This window comes from Manis pentadactyla, chromosome 1, assembly GCF_030020395.1.
Source record: "Manis pentadactyla isolate mManPen7 chromosome 1, mManPen7.hap1, whole genome shotgun sequence".
Taxonomy (NCBI): Eukaryota; Metazoa; Chordata; class Mammalia; order Pholidota; family Manidae; genus Manis; species Manis pentadactyla.
In genome coordinates, this window is record NC_080019.1 from 211,636,378 (window position 1) to 211,656,526 (window position 20,149).

The 20,149-nt window shown below is 38.9% G+C and overlaps 1 protein-coding gene across 1 annotated transcript in view; it reads right to left on the minus strand.

Annotated features, from left to right (window-relative positions):
• The window catches only part of LRRN1 (leucine rich repeat neuronal 1), a 45,869-nt gene that overhangs the window by 24,436 nt on the left and 1,284 nt on the right, over positions 1-20,149 (minus strand). The gene's annotated exons all lie outside the window — the stretch shown is intronic.

Consider the following 20,149-nt stretch of genomic DNA (forward strand, 5'->3'; position numbering starts at 1 on the left):
TTAGGAAAAACCTGCTCTCTGATTCAGCCTTTACTCCAGACCCTGATTAAATCTGGATCCAGTCTAAATGCAGAAGAGGTCCAATGAACTGGTGCCTAATTTAATTAGATTAATTTAATTAAACAAATATTTATTAGGTGTTTACTTTGTCACAGGGCCAGAAAGACCAGACCTTGCCCTTAAAGGGAGATTATAACCCTATGAAGGGAGAATAAGAAAATACACAAATGACTCTGAACATACATGTCAGAAGGGAGGAATGAAGGAGTAGGAGTAGACATGTGGGTCCTTGGGAGGAAGAGATGAGAGTTGCTGGCCTGTGATTTCTCCATCAGTGCTATCTAGTATGGTTCTCATCGATCACAGAAATGTTTGTATTGGCACTGCCTGATAGGGTAGCTATTCAATACTTGAATTGTGGCTGGTATCAATGAGAAATGTATTTAAGATTTTTATCTTCAGTTTATTTCAATAACATTTAAACACCAAGATGTGGCCAGCAGCTACTGTATTGGGCAGCACAGTCCTAGATCCCCAAACCCAGCTATTCATTAACTAGAGGAGCTTTTTAAGAATGTGAATTCTCTATAGTCAAAATATTGTAACAACTTGGTATGGTGATAGCTGGTACCTAGAATTATCATGCATATAAATGTTGAATCACTGTGTTGTACACCTGAAACTAATGTAATGTAATACTGTGTGTCAACTACCCTTCAATAAAAAATAATTATCTAAAAAAAAAAAAAAACCAAAACAAAACAAAACAAAAAAAAAAGAATGTGAATTCTCATACCATATGGAGATTTTGATGTAGTCTGGGAATATATATATATAAAAGTTCCACAGAAGGCTCTAATGCAGACCAAATCTCAGTATAGGTCTCCCGGATGGGAGCCTTTATAGCTCTTGAAGGCAGTGAAGATTCTTCCCATAATTGGAGCCATCCTGGCTTGGCTGTGCCTACCAGCACTCGCACAAGCTTAGAGGGTCTAGCAAATGTGTTGGTCTGGGACTGATAATCGCAAAGATGTGATATGACTTGGCTTTGTTCTATGCCACTGTTCCCTTCCTCTACCCACTCATCCTGGTGTTCTCAGAGGTGACCCAAACTCCAAGTAATATGTCACTGGGGTCCAAGGTTATGTTCTATTTGTTCTAGTAGCACTGTGCCTGGCCTGTGAGTGTTTAGTGAATGTTAGCTGAAACAACCAAGGTTATGCCACAAGACACATTTTAGACAGTCTTCCATTCACATGGTCTGCTACACCAGAGAACAAAGGCCACCTGAAATGGATGTTATGAACAGTGGATTACCAAAATCAAACACAAGAAAGCCAATGCATTCTTAAAAAGGCTTATGATTTGAATCCAGAAGGAGAGTTATAAAAAGAGAATTCTTTTGTCCAGAATCCTAGGATGAGGCGATCAAAGTTGTTGTCATCAGAACAGAGCTCCTGTACTCAAACCAAGTATCAGAGTGCAGCTTTGTTCTTAGTACCATTTTTGAAAGGAATAGTTGACAAAGAACATTTTGCATAGAAAATAACCTAAGCAAAAAAATGTTTAACCCTGTACCAAATGCCATGACTCTTGGCATATTTCCTAAAAGAAAGTCTGGTTATGAGAAATGTCAGAAATTAAGAATTTTGATGGAAAGTTTGCTACAGAGTGTCTAGTAGAGTGCTGGGCACAGCGTAAGCACTCAAACATGGTTAATGAATGAATAAGCCTATGTAGGTGATAATGTACCTATTTTGTATTGCCTGTCATCAAAACATTTGTCATTTCACGATGGCATTCTTGGGTGAGGTAATTGCAGCAGGTAAGAGATAAAGACAATTCTAAAAACTAGCAAGGCCAATTCATATTATTGTGGCAAAGGTGGAAATGGTTTTGGGAACTCAGGAAATTATCTCTATATTTCCCACTAGGAGAAAAAGATGGGGAATCGTGCATGACACCTGAGAAGGGAGCTCTTCAGAGTATGAGCATAAATTCAGGTTTTTAAGCCAACAGATTGAATGAAAACCCAGCTCTGCATATACATGTGTGTCATTGTTCTAGTCTCCACGTCTTCTTCTCAGGGCAGGGTCAGCATTCTTTCTTAGTGGGGTTAAGAGGTTCAAATGAGTTAACATACATAAAATGCCTAGAATACTTACCATGTATCCTATCATCTGGAACAAAGTGCTTGTTACGGGTTGAACTGTGTCTTCCCCCCAGAAATATATGTTGAATTCTTAATCCCAGGACTTCAGAATGTGACGTTTTTTGGAAATAGGGTTGTTGCAAATGTAATTACTTAACATGAGGTCATTCTAAGGTAGAGTGGGTCCCTGATCCAGTGTGACTGGTGTTCTTGTAAGAGGGGAAGATGTGAAGGCAGAGGCACACGGAGAGGACAGACACCTACTGGGACAATTCCATGTGTCACTGAAAGCAGAGATTGGAATTACACAGCTGCAAACCAAGGAACACCAAAATTAGCCAATAGACCCCCAGACCTAGGAGGAGGCAAGGAAGGATTCCTTTGTAGGTTTCAGACAGAGCACGACCCTGCTGACAGCTTGTTGCCTTGATTTCAGAATTCTAGCAGGCAGAACTGTGAAACAAGACATTTCTGTTGTTTAACCACTCAACTGTTTGGTACTTTGTTACGGCAGCCCTGAGAAACTAAGGCAGTGCTACCTAAATATCAACTACTTTCCTAAGTATTATTAAAGACTTAAGTGCTGATTCTCCTCACCCTCCTTCTCCCCACTGTATACCTACTACACGTAAGAACTGATTATGAAAGGAGGTTGTTTTCTCCTGGTGCCTGTAAATCCTGTGGGTAAGGAGGTATCCATTTCTTAATTTTAAAAGCTGTGGTAAGCTTGGTGATCTTTGCAGCTTCTTTTTCTAGGACCCGGCAAGACTAATACTTATTCATGAACTATCTCAGCTTTATGCCAAAATCATTTTCCTACCACTATTTTGAAAGTCATATACCAGATACAGTTTGAAGAATTCCCATAGCTATGGTCTTTAAAATCCCTTTTAAACCTGATAACAGGAAAGGGAGTAAGACCAGGAAAAAAAAAAAAAGAAAATTTCTGTTTAAATTACTTGTAGGATCAAGAGTTTGCTTTTTTTGTTGTTTATAAGAAATTAGCTATTTGCATAGCTGGAATCATAAAGTAGCAATTTAACATTATTGAACTGAAAAACTGACAGAAGGCTAAACAGAACAAAACATGAACCAACAACTGGGCTATTTTTATTGCTCCTTTTTAGTACCAGCGAGTGCAGTGATAGAAAAAGTACCATGAAATCAATTACTTTCAGTCTTTTTACAAATTATTTTAATTCTCCTCCTGTAATATGTCTATATGAAATAATTGCTTTGTAATTACTGACATGATTAAATGTTAAATAAATGCAAAATATTTAGTTTGGAAGCCTTAATATGCCTAGAAGTCTCAGTTTCATTACTTCTTTTTAACTACTTCACAATGTATTGCTTAGTGTTTTCAGTGCAGACATAGATTTTGCCATACCATGTTAATAAATGTTGCAAACAGAGCCAGATTCTACAGTGGCTCTTGATTATACATTCAAAACTACAGCTAGGCCAATGAAGAAGTAGACTCATCATGGTCGGTACTGAAAGTGCCAATATGTAGGCTGATAATACCAATACTGTAGATTTTTGGATGTTAACCAAGGCAAGCAATTCCATTATATTGTTTCAGATTTGAGTTTGCTCCCAGACCAAATTTAAGTTTAGTTCGTAATAGTGAAAATAACTTCACATCAACCAAATGGCAAACATTTTCACATCCACTTCAGAATATTTTTGCATTTTTCTTTGCCTTAATTCTGTACTGTCTATTGTTATATTTTTTAATACAGTAGTCATCTTTATGAAATATCTGACACTGCAACAAAAATTTTATTAAAAAAAACATCCAATGTCCTTAAGATGGGAGCCTATATTTTTAGCCCTGATCTAGTGACATATCTCCAAAGTGACTGACTGCTTAGAATTTGCCCATTAGAAGACGAAGTGCTGTTTAAATTTTTGACAGAGAAAATGTCAAACACATATCCCTTCCATATTAAAGTGTTCCTTTAAAATTTGAAGACCAATATATGGAAGCATACATATTTTTAACATAAAAGTTTCCATTTACTCAAGGTTAAAGACAGCAGTGTTCAAGTGAATGACAGTATTTGCCCTTCAACTTGATAGACCTTAAGCACATTGTATTTCTCCAGAATGCCATCTTTTTTAAAGAAGCAAAATAAACCATCTGTCTCTGAACTCTTAAAATACACATGGTTTCACGTTTTTTTCCTAAACTATTTTTATGTGACAGTTTGTTATAACAAGGACTTAAAGAACTTGATTTTCTTCACCACTTGGAGAGGATGAATATAATAAAAAGTGTGCCTGCCTGTTCACACCTTCCCTCTGAAGGTGTGGGGACCACAGTGGCTCTCTAGGGAATATGTCACAATGGCCAAAGGACAGGGGTAGAGAGCAAGCTACAGAACAGAAGCCATGGCATGGTGCAAAGTGCTTTACCTATAAGTTCAAAGCACTCAATGGAGGTAGTAGACATGGTTGATTTCCTTTTACAAATGGCTTTAGGGCTCAGAGTAAGACCTGTCCAAATTGCCCCAGCTATTTGGTGAAAGAGCTGAGGTTAAAACCTAGTTTGTTGCATTCTAAAGTCAGGCCCTTGTGATACTACCTGTCTCAGTCATCTGACTGGACTTCTGGGAAAAGTTGTGGATGCACCGCAGCATTCTCTTATGCATACACAAGAAAACAAACTTGTGTAGTAAAACTGTGGTTAACCAGAAATTAGGCTCAGGGAATTTGCAAATTTAATTTTCTGGATAGCTGAAGGTTCCCAAGAAAGCTTTAAGTTTCCATCTTAAACACCCATTTTCCTGCCTTTGATAAGGGTGGTTATGTTTTGGGGTTTTTTAGACATTTTTCTTCAAAGGCCCCACTACTAAACTCATATGGGAAATATTTTTTTCAAATCCGAAGTTTTGGATATTAACTTATTTTCTTCTAAAAATGGACTCCACTACAAAAAATTCCAGTTAATTAGGATTTCTGGTAATCTGGTTTTTAAATTGTTTTGGTAAATTAAAATCAGGTAAAAACTACCTCCCTGAATTTGAAATCGTTTCTTATTACAGATTCTCCTTGATGCCAATGTGTTTCCGTATGTTAGTATGCATTTGAAACTAATGGTGCAATACTCAAAGTGCTCAGATCGTTGATGACCCGGATGTGCCATAAATCCACCAGAGCGCATTAGTGAGACGGTCCTTAATTACACAGTTTAGGCTTTGTGTAATCAAATGGTGGAAAGGAACAGCTGAGAACATTAAAATGCCAGCAGGCATTATAAATCATGTGCTTTCTATAGGCTCTCTTTAATTCACGTTTTATTAAATTCAAAGAATAATTTTGATTGAATATCCATATTGTCATTCATAAACATTAACACATAAAATAATCCACTGCTATAATAAGATCATCTTTATTACTTTACCTCTTAGTTTTCTAATAGAAGTTATAGTTAATTTTTGAACTTTAAATATAGGAATCATTTTTTAATGAAGCAAAATTAGTTATCTCTTAGAAAGTTGACTAAACAAAATATAACATAAAATAAATAAATATAAAATATAATAAAATATATTTTAGAATAAATTGCAGTGCAATCTTACCTACCTAGGACTGCCATGCACTTAATAGTTTTCTGTAGGTATTTAGGTTTAAAGGGTCACAATTTAAACTGTGGAATGTTCAAATGGTTATAATGGAGAGGAGAGATATATTAAATGAGGATAATGAAGACATAATTTGAAAACAAAACCAGCAAATGAGAATTATTTTTTTTGGAGAATTGAACAACTTAAAGTAGTTAAGTTTGGCAACTTGGTGCACAATGTGGACTGGTAGCTTATTTTTGCTTCAGGGATTTTAAGTCTCAAAATCTAGCTAGCACCCAAGTTAGCACTCAAGAGAAAATTCTAGTTTAAAAGTATTACCATCAACATGTAATTTGCTGGTAATTTGGTACCATTTCAAATGCCCACAGGAGTGACAGTAATCAATTAGAATATAGTAGACCCTTGAGTAACACAAGGGTTAGGGGAACCAATCCCACTCCCGTACCCCTGTGCAGTCAAAAATCTTCATATAATATTTGACTCCCCAAAACATAACCACTGATAGCCTACTGGTGACCAAAAGCCTTACAGATAACACAATTAACACATATTATATGTTATATGTACTATATACTATAGTCTTATAAAAACATAAGCCAGAGAAAAGAGTTTTTTCAAATTGTCACCAATCTCCAAAAATCTCCCAGTATATCTGTTGAAAAAAATCTTGTATAAGTGGACCTGCATAGTTCAAACCCATGTTGTTCAAGGGTCAGCTGTAGTTTGCTGAGCAGCAATTCTGTGTAAGGCCCTGGATGGGTGAGGGGGGCACTCTAGGTAGGGGGAAATTTTATGCATAGCAGTGGTGTCTTTAGTCATTTGTGAGCATTTCTTTACAAATCCAAGTTCAGAGACATCATGTTAGTAACTTAAAATTGGTCATAGCCGGCATATTTATATCACAGAAATTGGCACGCTCTGCAATTCAGGGCTTCTTTTTGGAGAACCCCCCTTTAGACACTGACCATCACACTACAAGTGTAAAGGCACCAAAGCGGCAGAGCTGGAATAGGCATAGGGAATAGGAGCTATTTTATTTTTCATGGGATTTAAGGACTGCCAAGAAAGGAGTGGAAATCATGGCAAAAAGGTAGGATCGTACCTACATATGGAGGGCCTTTAATGATTTGCTAAGGAGTTTTCCCTCATTTATTATCCTGACATCTAGAAGAAAACAGATGGCACACTGAAAAGGAAGTGAATAAGGAAAGATTTAAGAAGGGATCATTTACAAGGCATGGACAAGGTTGAGGCAAACTCATAAAGGATGGCCAAGCACCCCTGAGCTACCTACTGCAGAATGCAGGGGCCAAGAAGAAACCAGCTGACAAAGGCCCCATGGATACAGTCCATACAGCTCTGATTCCAGAGCACAAACCAAAGTGGAGAAGGACAGGGCGGATCTGGAGGGCACGTCGAATATACAGCACAATCCCAGAGCCAGTGGGGAACCACTGAATGTCATTTGCCTGGAACTACAGGATTATTCTATAATTCAGAAAGATTGACCCACCAGCTGTGTGTAAGAGAGACTAGAGAGGGAACATAATGGACATGGGGAGACCCAGTTAAGAAGCACTTAAAAGCTAAATAAGAGGTCATGAGACCTGGACTTGGGATCGTGGTGATGGGAACAGAGAAGGCCACGGTTAGGAGACATTAGGGAACTACAGGGGAGGGGTGCCTACTAGATACTAGTTGACTAGATGTGGAGAAAGAGGAGGGAAGAGTTAAAAATACTACCAAGGTTTTGAGCCTTGATGGCTTTGACGACAGTGGTTGTCAAACAAGAGAGGGCCGTGCAAGATCAAGAGCTCATTTTGAAAGTCGGGTGAGTTACCATTTGTATGATTAGAGGGTGGGAAGAGAGAGGGGTTGTAGTACTTCTCCCCCTGGTACCCTCTCTGCTGGGCCAGTTTCCTGCAGCTTTGCTCCTCTGAAGAAGGCTCTGGTATCCTCTTGTATAGCTACAGCTCTTTCTGGATCCTAGAAACCACTGCCTCCTCCTGACCCATTGGTGGTGTTGTGATTTAGTATGAAAATATTAAGTAGGCATTTAGAAATACAGGACTTTAACCCTGGGGGTCAGGTTAAGGCCAGAGAGAAATTTGGGTGTTTTTCTCATAAAGGTCTAGTATTGAAGACTGAAATCTCAAGAGGTGTAGAGAGAAAAGCAGCTTAAAAATGAAAGGGTTCAGGGGAGCCAGAGGTGTACTGCCCTACAGCTCAGTGAAACTCTGCATCTTGCTGAAAAATAAGTGACTCTATTTCCACCATCTCCTTTGACAATTATTTGGTGATAGTGTCTCAGTTTCATTATATATCAATACAAAGATGGAGTTAAAACAAATTGTTACAGGGGCAGCCTGCTAACTCAGTGCTGAAATGGTCTCTGTATTATAAACCATAATAATTGAGATCAAGCAGAAAAGTAGATCTCTCCATGGAGGACAGATCAATAACAACTAGGTTTTATGGTCATTAGCACCCTAATGAAATTACCACCTAAATCTCTTGAAGGATCTTACACACTGAGCGTCAAGTCACCTCTTTCATGCAATCACCAGTCAGATGTGGTTAAGTGCAGTGTACATAATGGAGATTGTGAACAAGAATGATACTCCACATATGCAAAGCATTTGCATGCTAAGCAAGAGGGATTTTTTTAGATATGCCCAAACTGGTATTTAAAATATATATCTGTATCTCTGGGCAGCACAGGCGATGAGTTGTCAGTCAGCCAATGTCATTGATCGGGTTCATTATAATAAAAGGAAAATGTATTATATGGGGGAAAAATGCAATGGAAAGCAGAAGATTAAAGAAGGTAAACTAACACTGTATATACTGTGTCCACTTTCATGTACATTTTATCCACAACCAGGAGTCAGAGAAGTTGAGTAACATGCACAAGACCACACAGAAATGAAGGAGAAACTTTTTCTGTGGTGTGCTGTTTAACTCTTGGAGCTTGGCATGTGCCAGACCAATTATGCCAGGCACTGGCATGCCACTGAAGCAGCCAAGGCCCCTGAACCTTTGCTTATGCAGTTCATCTCTCCAGGCATTCCAGCCTTTTGTTGTCTTTGCTCTTCCATGACTAAATTCAACACATCCCAACCTTCTGTACATGATGCAAACTCTCCCTTTGTGGAATTTCGTGCTAGTCTTCTCTGAACTCCAGGTGTACTCTGCAATAAGGGGGAAAAGGAAGGTCTGAGATGAATGAGACCCTTTTGTTCTATTCTAAGCCACACAGGTCTCTTTCTATTCCTCAAACCCACCAAGCTGTTTCCAACCTCCAGGCCAAGCTCTCCCCCTGCACTCCCTATGCCTGAGTAACTCTCACCCTTGATATTTTGGATGAAATATCACTTGTTCAGGAAGGTTCTCTCTTAGAAGCCTCCAACTAATGTTCTCTTCTGGCCTTGTGTACTTTTGTCACCAGCCGTGAAATAGCCATACTTTCACATTTACTTGTGTGATAATTGGATTAATGCTTTTATCCCCGATCAGATGACAAACCCTATATGGGAAAGGACTCCATTCCATGTTTCAATCACCACTGTATCCCGAGGCCACAGAAAAAGATCTGCAAGGAGGTAGTGCTGTCAATATTTATGCCAAGTGACTGAAGTGAATGACTATTATGCTCTAAGTGTTGTTATCAAGTGCTTTCCCACATATCCACATAGCAACCCTGTGGGTTCATATCACTCCTCCACTCTATAAATGAGAGAGCTTGGGAGCTAAATAAATTCAGTCTTTTAATTGAGATCACACAGGTAGTATGTGATGAAGTTGAGATTCAAACCCAGACTTGTTTTGTCTGAGCTCGTTTTTTTTCTGTCTTGTGGAATTTCCAGAGATGATCACTTAATTATTTTCTGTCTTGTCTCTTTTTATCCAATCTCCCCAGTGAGTCTTGAAACTCATTTGAGATGGAAATAACACCATGTACATTTTTTCACCCCCCCACCACACCCTTCTTTTAAAAGGACTTGATATTCTATATGCATTTAATGAATACTTTTTGATTAGTAACATTTTCTTGGCATTAATAGCATAAAAGCATTCCCCAATGAATTCAACTTTCTATAACATAATAACCTTTCTCAAGGTAATAATGCGCACTAACATCTCTGGTATAATGCAGGTTTATGATCTACTCATTTCTACCAAACTGTGTAAGGAAAAATTTTGTAAAAATTATTTAGAAATAGCAGTAGGACACAATGAAACAGGCATGATATGAAAATCCCTTTCCACTTTCATTCACTGAATATTTATTTATGAAGTACATTTTCTATGTGCCACATGCTTTTCTAGGTGCCAGGGACCCAAGACGGAATAAGTCATAGTTTTTTCCCTTAAGGAACTGGTAGTGGTGGTGGTGGTATTAGAGCAATGCAAATAAATAGTCCTCAGTTAAGATAACACATGCTATACTTGAAGTAAGAGTAACTATATGTGGGAACAACCAAGAACAATGTGACTAACTCAGCCTGGAGGAAAACCAGACTTAAAGAGTACCTGATCTGACACATTTACTACCTGTTAAGATATTGAGCAAATTACAAGTCTCAGGTTTTTTTTCATCTTTAAAGTGGAGATGATACTTATTCCTGAGAGTTGCTATGAACTCCTCTTAGCAAGTGCTATCTATTGGCCCACAAGCATAGCCAGAGGTGACTAGCTGGGTGGTAACGGCTGCCCCCAAGAGCTGAGACAATTGTTATCTACAGTTACCTGTAAATACTGCCACCTACCAGTTGGGAAGCTCTGATTAGGAAGATTAAGCAAGACAATGAGAGTGAAGTTCTCTGTAAATAATTATTATTTCTAGTACTGAAAGAATTCAAAGAAAATGAGGCATTTAATTAATAATATTCTCAACTCTTCGCTTCATGTGTATATGAAAATCTGCTAGCTGTAACAGGGTAGAGGCTAAGTCATGGCAACCTGTCCCTGTGTCAGTGTACCAGGGGTCTCCTTAAGGGCTATTTGATTTGGTTTGCCTGGTGACCAAATTCTCTTGCTTGGTGACTGACTTTGCTTCCAGGAGGACTCTTGGTTATGCTACTTTGGGTTCTAATGTGATTCCCAAACAGAAGGCTTGCATTTTGGTCAAGAAACAAAATGATGATGTGGGAAGAATAATAGTAAGAGTCAACAATTACAAGGATAGCATTGTGTTGTTGATTTATTGAGCACTTACAAGATGCTAGCCATTGTCCTAAGAATTTTACATGACCCCAAAACTTTATTATATAACAGTAGAGAGTTGAAGCTTTCGAACTGCTAGTCATAATAATCTATTGAACTCAGTTCCTCTTTGGGGAACGGTAGCTCTGAACCAAACCTATTTTCTATAGTTAGACAATGTGATTCTGTGAATTACAACTTAGGGGCATTACAGTATTATCATAGAGAGAAAATAGAGAGTGGATACAGAAGAGAATCTAGAAACATAAAAGGGTCTACCTAGTATATTCATCTGTTTGCCGGTTCTTTAAAAGCACATCAACTCACTGATTTCTTCATGTCACAAATATAAAGTTCCCTTGGGGTCTACTAAGGTGACAGCCAGTAGACCTACTGATCTCACAAACACCCAGCCTGAATTTTCTTGTTTCTTAACATCTCTACACTTACCTCTGAATAAGCATCCTTGGCATGTAGACACCATAGCAGTCAGAAATGTTCTATTTCGGCCATATCAACTCTACTCATTGTTGCTATGTCCTAAGTACTTATTTTAGTCCAGGAACTGTGCCCAGGGCTTTACATGCATGATCTCACTGAACAAGTCTAATGATTCTATAAGGCAGATTCGATTATTATCCCTATTACACAGATGGTGATACTGAGGTTCACTGAAATCACTCCAGATGACGGAGCTAACAGGTAGTTTTGGAACTAATTCTTCCCAGCTCTAAGACCTGTCTTGTTATCCACTTTCTTTGCCCTGCCTTGGGCTGTACATCCTGTAACACCACGGCAGTGACTCACAGTGTTCTGATACATTACTTGCATCTTAGAAGGATCCCTTAAAGCAAAACAATCATAAGAAGCAAATCAAAAGTAGTTTTCACAATTGCTAGCAGTTTTAAGCTCTTGTAACAATCATTTAATACTTTTCATAAGATTCAGCAATCTGCTTATGTCTGCAAATACCAAAGACAGTGACTTTTTTCAAAAGTAATCACTTTACTTATATCTTTTCTCTGTGTAACAGAAAGATACTTTTCAATTATTAAAAACCTAAATTTAGACAGTGATGATATAACTTAATATGCAGTATGATGACAATGGTTAGGAGAATATAATCTTTAAGTACATGTTTTCATCCATTTAAAATTATTTGATCTTAAATATAGTTTAAAAATATGCTGTTAATAATTCCAGTGTAATTTTAAAGGATAATTCAATGATGATTGGTTAAATAAAAATACCAAGATCGAGTTCAAAATTTAAATTAAAAAAATACATCATGCTTTATTTTACATAAACCTTTAACAATGGGATATAGAATTTTTAGGGCCAGATGGGCTATAAGAGCTAGTCTAGTCCAATCCTTTTGTTTTATAGCTGCAATTAAAAAGAAACACTGTCCCGTGCTGTAACAGTGCAGGTTCAGAGTCACTCAGACCCAAGTTCCCTGCTCTGACACTTACCAGCTCTGACACTTTATCTGTCCATTAGTCACAGGGCCAGTTCTTGGAAGTGCCCTGCCTAGAAAGCAGGACTGTTATAAACTGAGAAGTGGAAACAGGACTCTCTTCTCTAAAACAGATGTTGATTTATTCATTCATTCAGCAAATATTTATTGAATAAACACTAGTTGTGTGACCTTGGGCAAGTTACTGAATCATTTTGTGCCTAGTTTCCTGAGTTGTTAAGTGGGATCTACTTTACAGAGTTGTTGCAAGGATTAAATGAGTTAATGCATATAAGGTACAAGAGATGGTTGCTAGCACACTGGAAAGGCACAATAACAACATGCCTCTACATTCTATACTAGGTAACAGGGTGGCCCTGGGGATATCATTTGGGAGGCCTATGTAATATTTTCCTCCTTATTACTAAAGCATCTCATTTGCATGGAACATATCTCTCCCTCCATTTCCTAGTCCTGAGGGTGAAGCCATTTGGGAACTTCTTCACCTAGGATTCTATTTTGACAGTGCTATCCTTCACGCATGAAGAGAAAAATATCCCACCAGCATTTTCCAGCACACTTTGTGTTTTTTCTTGGGTTGGCTTTGAAGAGATCTAAGTTTTTTACTGTGCCTCCCAAGTGAGAAATGTGAGTTTGTGAGTATGTGAGGATTCCCCTTGGGATACAGCAAACTAACTGGTCCTTTGGGGGTTAAACCTTACATATAGTCCTTACTGCATGGAATCATAATCAGCTGGAAGAACAAGCAGAGGAAATCCAGTTAATTGTCACCCCAGGGTCTTCAGTGGTTTCTATCATGGTCAGATGAGTTAATATAGATTCCATTAGTGTCTTGGAAACTCAAGTCAAGGCTGAACTCCCATATAACTCTCACTCATGATCTTGGAAATCACAGAATTATGAAGATGAAAAGAACCATGAGTAGTCATGCATCTTCTCAGTCTTCCTTCTCACAAGAAAACACTACACCATCCTAGAGAAGTGAGAAGTTGTTACATCTTTAAGACCTTGAGAGAAGGCTCTCTCTAAAAATTCATTTTGATGTGCAAGTTTACTATTAAAAACAAAAACATAAACTTCTCAGTATGGGAACTAATATGCCTCCCCTGTTGTGTGTATGAATACACTGGTCATGATTATGTGGAAGTAAAGTTAAAAAAGCCCTGCCAAGAAAAGAAAGCACAAAAATCAAACAAAACCAGAAAACTATACCGCTATTGTATTTCTGTGCTAGGCAGAATACCCTCAGTTCTTTCCACATGTTCTGGGTTGTCTCATTTTCTTACCCTAGTATCACTCTCCTATGAACCTTTCTTCCCAGCCTGTCACGGAAATTTTTTTAAACTTCTAAGGTCATCTTCTGATAAGATATTAGACAGAAAGTCTAATTAGTCCTTGGGTATTGGGGAAACCCAGCTTAAGTTTCCCTGCATGATACATTTTATTCAGTGCATCCCAGGCCCTTGCTGTCTTTGGTAACCAAAATGCTAGAATGCTGAATCACTGCCATACCCTTCCCCGTTCTGACTCTGCAGTTCAGGAAGCAGCCTCAGTGTGAATGGAAAAGGCATTGGGTCTGAAAGAGGCAGAGAGTCGTGGGGCTTATCCCAGCTTCAGCCTCCCGTTAGATGTGTGACCTTACACAAATTCAACTTGAGCTAGCAAGAGGCAACTTGTCACCCCTCTTCTTTTACAGCTAAACCTTAGAGATGTATTAAGTGACTTGTCCAAGGTCACACTGAACCTCTCTATGGTCCTGGATCCTCAGTTATTGAAAAAAGGGGGAAAGAATAAGAATGCTTGGTGTGTCAGAATGTTACAGGTCAAATGAGATACATATTTCAGGACTCTGCACAATTTGTTCTAAAATATGAAGCATGATTCACTTTCTTTGTGAACTCAGCCCCACCTTCTCTTCACGCAGTTTTTGCTGTTCTGTATTTCTTGCTACTGACTTTCATATTGTTTCCAGTCTCCTTTCTTGCTTGCTCTAGACACTCTGAATTCTGAGTTCTACGAGGACTTACAAATCCATCCCAGTTAAGAGTTCTCAACACACTTAAGGAGTGTACCTTCTCTCATGCAATCATCCCACTCACTTGTGCTCAGTGAGCCTAGATCTAAAATTGTCTCCTACTGAACACTCGGGCTCCAGGTGAGAGGCTCTTCTGTGAGTTAACTGGTTTGTCCTAAAACCTTCACTGACAGCCAAAATCTAATTAAGGCTCCTCCTACTGCACCTCAGAGGCTCACACTTTCGCCATCACAGCACACTTCACTGCACTTGTCCTATCTGTAACCCTATGAACTTAAACTCACGGTGGGCAGGGCTGAGGTTGGCTAGAGCAGTGTTTCTCCGCCTTGGCCCCAGTGACAGTGGAACAGGTAATTCTCTGTTGAGGGATGTCCTGCCTATTTTAGGATGTTTAGCAGTACCCCTGGCTTCTACTCACTAGGTGCCGGTAATACCCTCCACCCTCAGCTGTGACAGCTGACGAAATGTCCGCAGATATTCCCAGATATGCCCTTGGGGGCTAAATCACCCCCAGTTGAAAACCTCTGTGCTATACCTAGCAAAGTGCCCTTGTCATACTGAGCACAATAAATATTTGTAGAATACATGATGGACAGAAACAAAATGCTTATGAAGAATTTAATGTATAAGCTGCAGAAAAATCAGAGCTAATTTTTTTCTGGCTTTAGCACCTCCTACAATGCCTGGCACACAGCTGGGGCTCTATCTATCTATCTATCTATCTATCTATCTATCTATCTATCTACCTACCTACCTACCTACCTACCTACCTACCTACCTACCTACCTATCTTCCTTGGGTAAACGACGGTTCTGTGATCAAAAACAACTTCCTGTTCCCAAAATTCTTTCCCTCAAGAAGGTCTAGGTGAGGTGGTGGGTGATTGTCATATTACAGGGAGAACATTTTAAAAAGAACAACAAATCTCTTAGCTGTGGAATTAAAACCAGAAAAATCAGCCAGATGCAGAAAAGAGCATCACGGCTGTGTCCCCCAGACCTTTAGCTCTCAATCTAGTCATGGCTTTTGGGGCAGAAACAAAACCGTTTGTAGTGGTGATACCAGAAACATCTAGCATTCCTGGATTCTTCTAAAAACATAACTTGGCTCGGGACACAAAGCACCAGGAGGGTTGCAGGACATCTAGAAGGTCACACATTCAGTCATTAGTGTCAGAACTGGGAAATGAGCCTGCGCCCTCCTGATTCCCTGTACAGTACTGATTACAGTGATTATTATGGATGCAAATTAAGACTTATTACTATTGTGAAATAACAATGCAGGTTAATGATATTCTTTATTGCCATGCTAACATTTTTTCTAGAGGGGAAAATTATAGGCATGAAACCAATTAAGCAACCTTTCTTTCTTTGTAAAGCTTTTTTAGTGTTCCTAAATGAAGATTCTCTGTGCTTACTGCTTAATAGTGCAAACCAAGTTTTTGTTTCTTAGGTCTTACTGAGATGGATGCTGTCCATTTTTCCTGTATGAATTGAAAATGACTATGCTAATACATTACCTCACAAAGGGCAGTCATAAATAGGAAGAACAAATATTTTGAAATGAATATTTAATGGACATCCCCTGTAGAGGGGAGGCATTATTGGAAATGCCTCTTTTGGAAATCTTTGTTAGCTAGAGGCTTGCAATAACCCCTTCCTGGACATCACTGTAGGACAGCTCTCCTCCCGTGATTGAAATGGTGGCTCCAGAAAACAATGGCAGATTAATTTATATGTCTCCCCAACTTTCAATAGTTGTCCTTTACTCCCAAGTCTACAAAACGTCTGCCACAAGAACCTTTCATTTAGAAGGATGTCATGTCACATGTATAGTGTTAACGTAACTATGGTAACCAAAAAATGCCACCAGTGTGTCTGTTTCATATACAAATGAGGGGACAGCTGTGGAGTCCACATGTCTGCCAGTCATATAATAGATGTGAGTTAGGATGGCCTGGGTCAGAAAATCACAACTCATTTATATTAATCAGAGCTTTCAAAAAATAGTCTCAACCCTGGGCTGTAAAGGGTGTAAATGGAAGGCAGAAAGCCACTGTAAAAGCAGCCTTCCTCCACAGCTTTCCAAAGGAAGCATGGTACGTAGCTGGGTGCAGCGTCTGTGGAGGGTACCCCCATGTCAAGAGGGGGCTGGCTTTTGGTGTGTATCATTGCATGGTTAAGTCAACATTCACTGCATCTCAGGGATGATTTTCAGTGTATTAAGTATAACTGTTCCATCTAAGTTAAATGTTTACCTTAGTTGTGGTACTGGAGGCACAGGTTCCACAAACCTTTAACAGTTTCACTGATTAAGTTAGTCCTTCTAGCTCTAATCATTCAATCCTGTCATGTTACGAATGAGAAAACTCAGGGTTGGCGGGGTTAAGAAACTGATCCAAGATCAGCTAGCTATGAGCAGATAATAGCTTTCTTACCAGCCAAATAACTATTAAAATTGCTAATAACATTCTACCTTTACTAGACCTTTTGAAAATGTTAAGTAAAAAATAAAATAATATGTAAGCCTGCATATAATATTTCTTTTAAAAAAGCATATTGAATGATATGCTTAATCATTCCATAGAGTGGCTGTAAGTTCTGGAAATACATACTATATTATTTTATCAAGTACTATAACTGCAGTTGCAATAAACCATTGATTGTATTTGTCTACATTTCAAGACACAGAGGCTATACTCTGATATATCCATAAAGTAGGTGAATGGTAGTATGTTAAAACAAGAAAATTTAAAAAGGAAAACTTCATTTAAGAAGATGTGTAGAATGAATGGTCACTGAAGTATTGCATTTTACAAATAGGGTTTAATTTTTATCTCTATTCTGCACTTTAAGCCAAAACAAGAGAAAATACATGTTTTCCAGACTTCATCTATATAATTATAATTTCAGCCTGAATAAGATACTAATCAAAGCTCTACTCATGAGTTAAAGATACTTCCATTGTTCCCAGAAACCAAAATATAATTCTAAAATAGAATTTGCTTTATCTCCAGACTGGCTTAACCCAAAATAGATGTTCAGCATAATAAGTTTGAAAAATTAAATACAACATTTGAGTAACCTTACATTAGTTTTCAAGTGACTCATTCAAAGAACCATTGTTTTGTAGCCTAAAAATAAATTTTAAGAAAGCATAATCAAAGTCTAGTAAAAAATGACATCCAGGTCCTATTATTTAACATATATTGTTTATGGCATATGGCTTATTTATTGTGGCATAAAAAGCCCACCATTCTGATTTTTTTCATAATCATACTGAACTGGCTTGTGAAGTAGGGGCCGAGTTTCTTTAGTACCTAACTGTTCCCATGAGTATCCATGCTTTAGAATATGAGGTAATTGCCCCAGCAGTTCAGATCAAGAAGCTAGCCTAGCAGGGCCTGCCCAGAGAAAGATTAACGGTTGAGTTTTCCTTTGTGTTTTTGGAATTCCAGACACTACCCAGAGCTACCTGTGTTATTGTTTAGAACCGGGTCTGTAGTTTGATCTGATCTAAGATTTTATTTCGCAGAGTGATTCTTTTCTAACATTTAGTACTTCTTCACTTTTATTTACCAAGGAATGAACTCTAATCTTTCCTTTCCTTAGAATTGCAGAATAAAGATTTCACAAAGACATGATAATAGCCAAAGATTAGTTTTCACAAATATGAGGCTTTGGTCATTTTAAAGTTACCAGGTTTTTTTTTCAAAAATACCCAGGTGGTAACTTTACAATAAAATGGTTTATAGCCTCGTTTAGAGATGTCAACTGTGTTTTATTGTGAACCCTCAAGACCATAATGAAGACAGAATCCCAGGCTTAAGTCACATAAGAGTTTATATAATGATTTGCTACCTCCTGACTTCTAGACAGAAAATGTAATCTTGGCTATAACATTCACTCACTTAAATTTAACTCATTCATTTTTCCCCTCATGGGAAAATACTGCCTTATGCATGAAAGTCACTGAACCAGCAAAAAATAACTTAAAGAAACATTTAAAATAGCAGACTAACATCTGTTGCCCATTCCCCCACCAAACACTGAGCCCTCAAAACAATGTTGTCTTTTTTTTGGTTGTATTTTAATGTCCTTTTCAGTGACTATATAGAATACAGGGGCAAATGCTGTTCAGTGAATAGAGAGGCTTTTGCCCTTCAACAGTGTTTGAGACTGACAAAAGAAGAGGCCACTAGGCTGGCTTGTCAGTAGGTATAATCCCCAGGGCTCACATGCAGTCCACACCGCCTGCCTGCCTTTTGTTCAGCGATCATCCAGCACCAGGAGGTAAGCAGTGCAGTGGTCTCCTAGTTAATGTTAGACAAGGCAGAAATTTCCCTGCTTTGGGGTCCATTGAGTGACTGCCTCCCCATTCACTGTTCTGTCCTGTGACCCAACAACCTCTCAGGTGACTAAGGAGGAGAAGGTTTCATCACCTGCAGTTCCATAAGTTTGGTGCTTTAACAACTACAATAATTTTGACTGGACATTGAACATTCTAGTCTTCATATCAGTTAACTATAACTATCTCCTCCTATGTTGTATATCTCTGAGGATGGAGAGCAAATGTGAGCAGCTGGTAGAAATACAAAAAGAAAAAGAAAAGAAAGTCTAAAAGTTGGGAGGTCAATTCAGAAATCACTTCAAACCACCAGAAGAGGATTAAAGTTACTGTCTGCTTCACATAAACATTTTCCTCATTAGCACAGAACATCCAACTTGAATATTGCACAAAAATATATAGCCAGGTAAAGGGCAAGCAGTACTTTGAGCTTTCAATACAACACTCAGAGAATTTGGCTCTTGCATAAAGGTGTCAGCAAGCCATGGAATTCCCAAACAGAAAAATTCACACTGCGCCTTTATTCCATTTTCTTAAGGTCTATTGTCAACTAAAGACTCCTTGTCTTTTCAAATTCCTTCATGTGAATGGACGAGGCCAGACATCTGCCAGGATCGCTTACATTTGCATGCAAATCAGAGACTTGGGAGCACACATGGCCCTAGAGCCAACACCACCACTTTTACTCTTGACCTAACACTGATCAAAGTACCTTCCTGAACTTCACACTCCTGTAACCCTAGCTCTTAGAAATCAAGTAGTAAGCATATTCAAGTAGTAATTATTTAGACCGTCCTGGCAAAGCAAATTGCAAAACAAAACATACTGTCTTTCAGAAAATCCTACAAGCAAAAGCCCAAGTCAGCAATACCTGTTACCTCGTTAAGTCCCACTTCTTTATTATTTAGGTCTGGGAATGAAAATGTTTATGGTGGTATGAAACTTAGAGAACGGTTCATTTTCCTGTACTATTGTCCTTTGCCTGTGCGGTTCAAATGCCTCAAAAACCATTCACACTCTCGTCATTCATTCATTCATTGCCAGGCACTGTTCTTGGCACAGGGGCTAAAGCGGTGAACCTAGCCGGTGAAGTCCTGGTCTCCCACTGCATGTTCCACAGCCCAATCTCCCAGTCCAAGCATCCATCCCGGCTCCCTAGTAACCGTCCCGGGACGGCTTTTCCCACCTGACTCGGGCGCGCGGCGTTCCGCCAGCTGCTGGATCTTTCCGCCCCACCGCAGCCTGCCAGGCAGGGACTCCCTCCGCGGAAGGCGGTCGCGGCGGGGCCCTGGGAAGCACCAAGACGACGGCTGCCCACACCCCTCCACGCAGCACAAAGG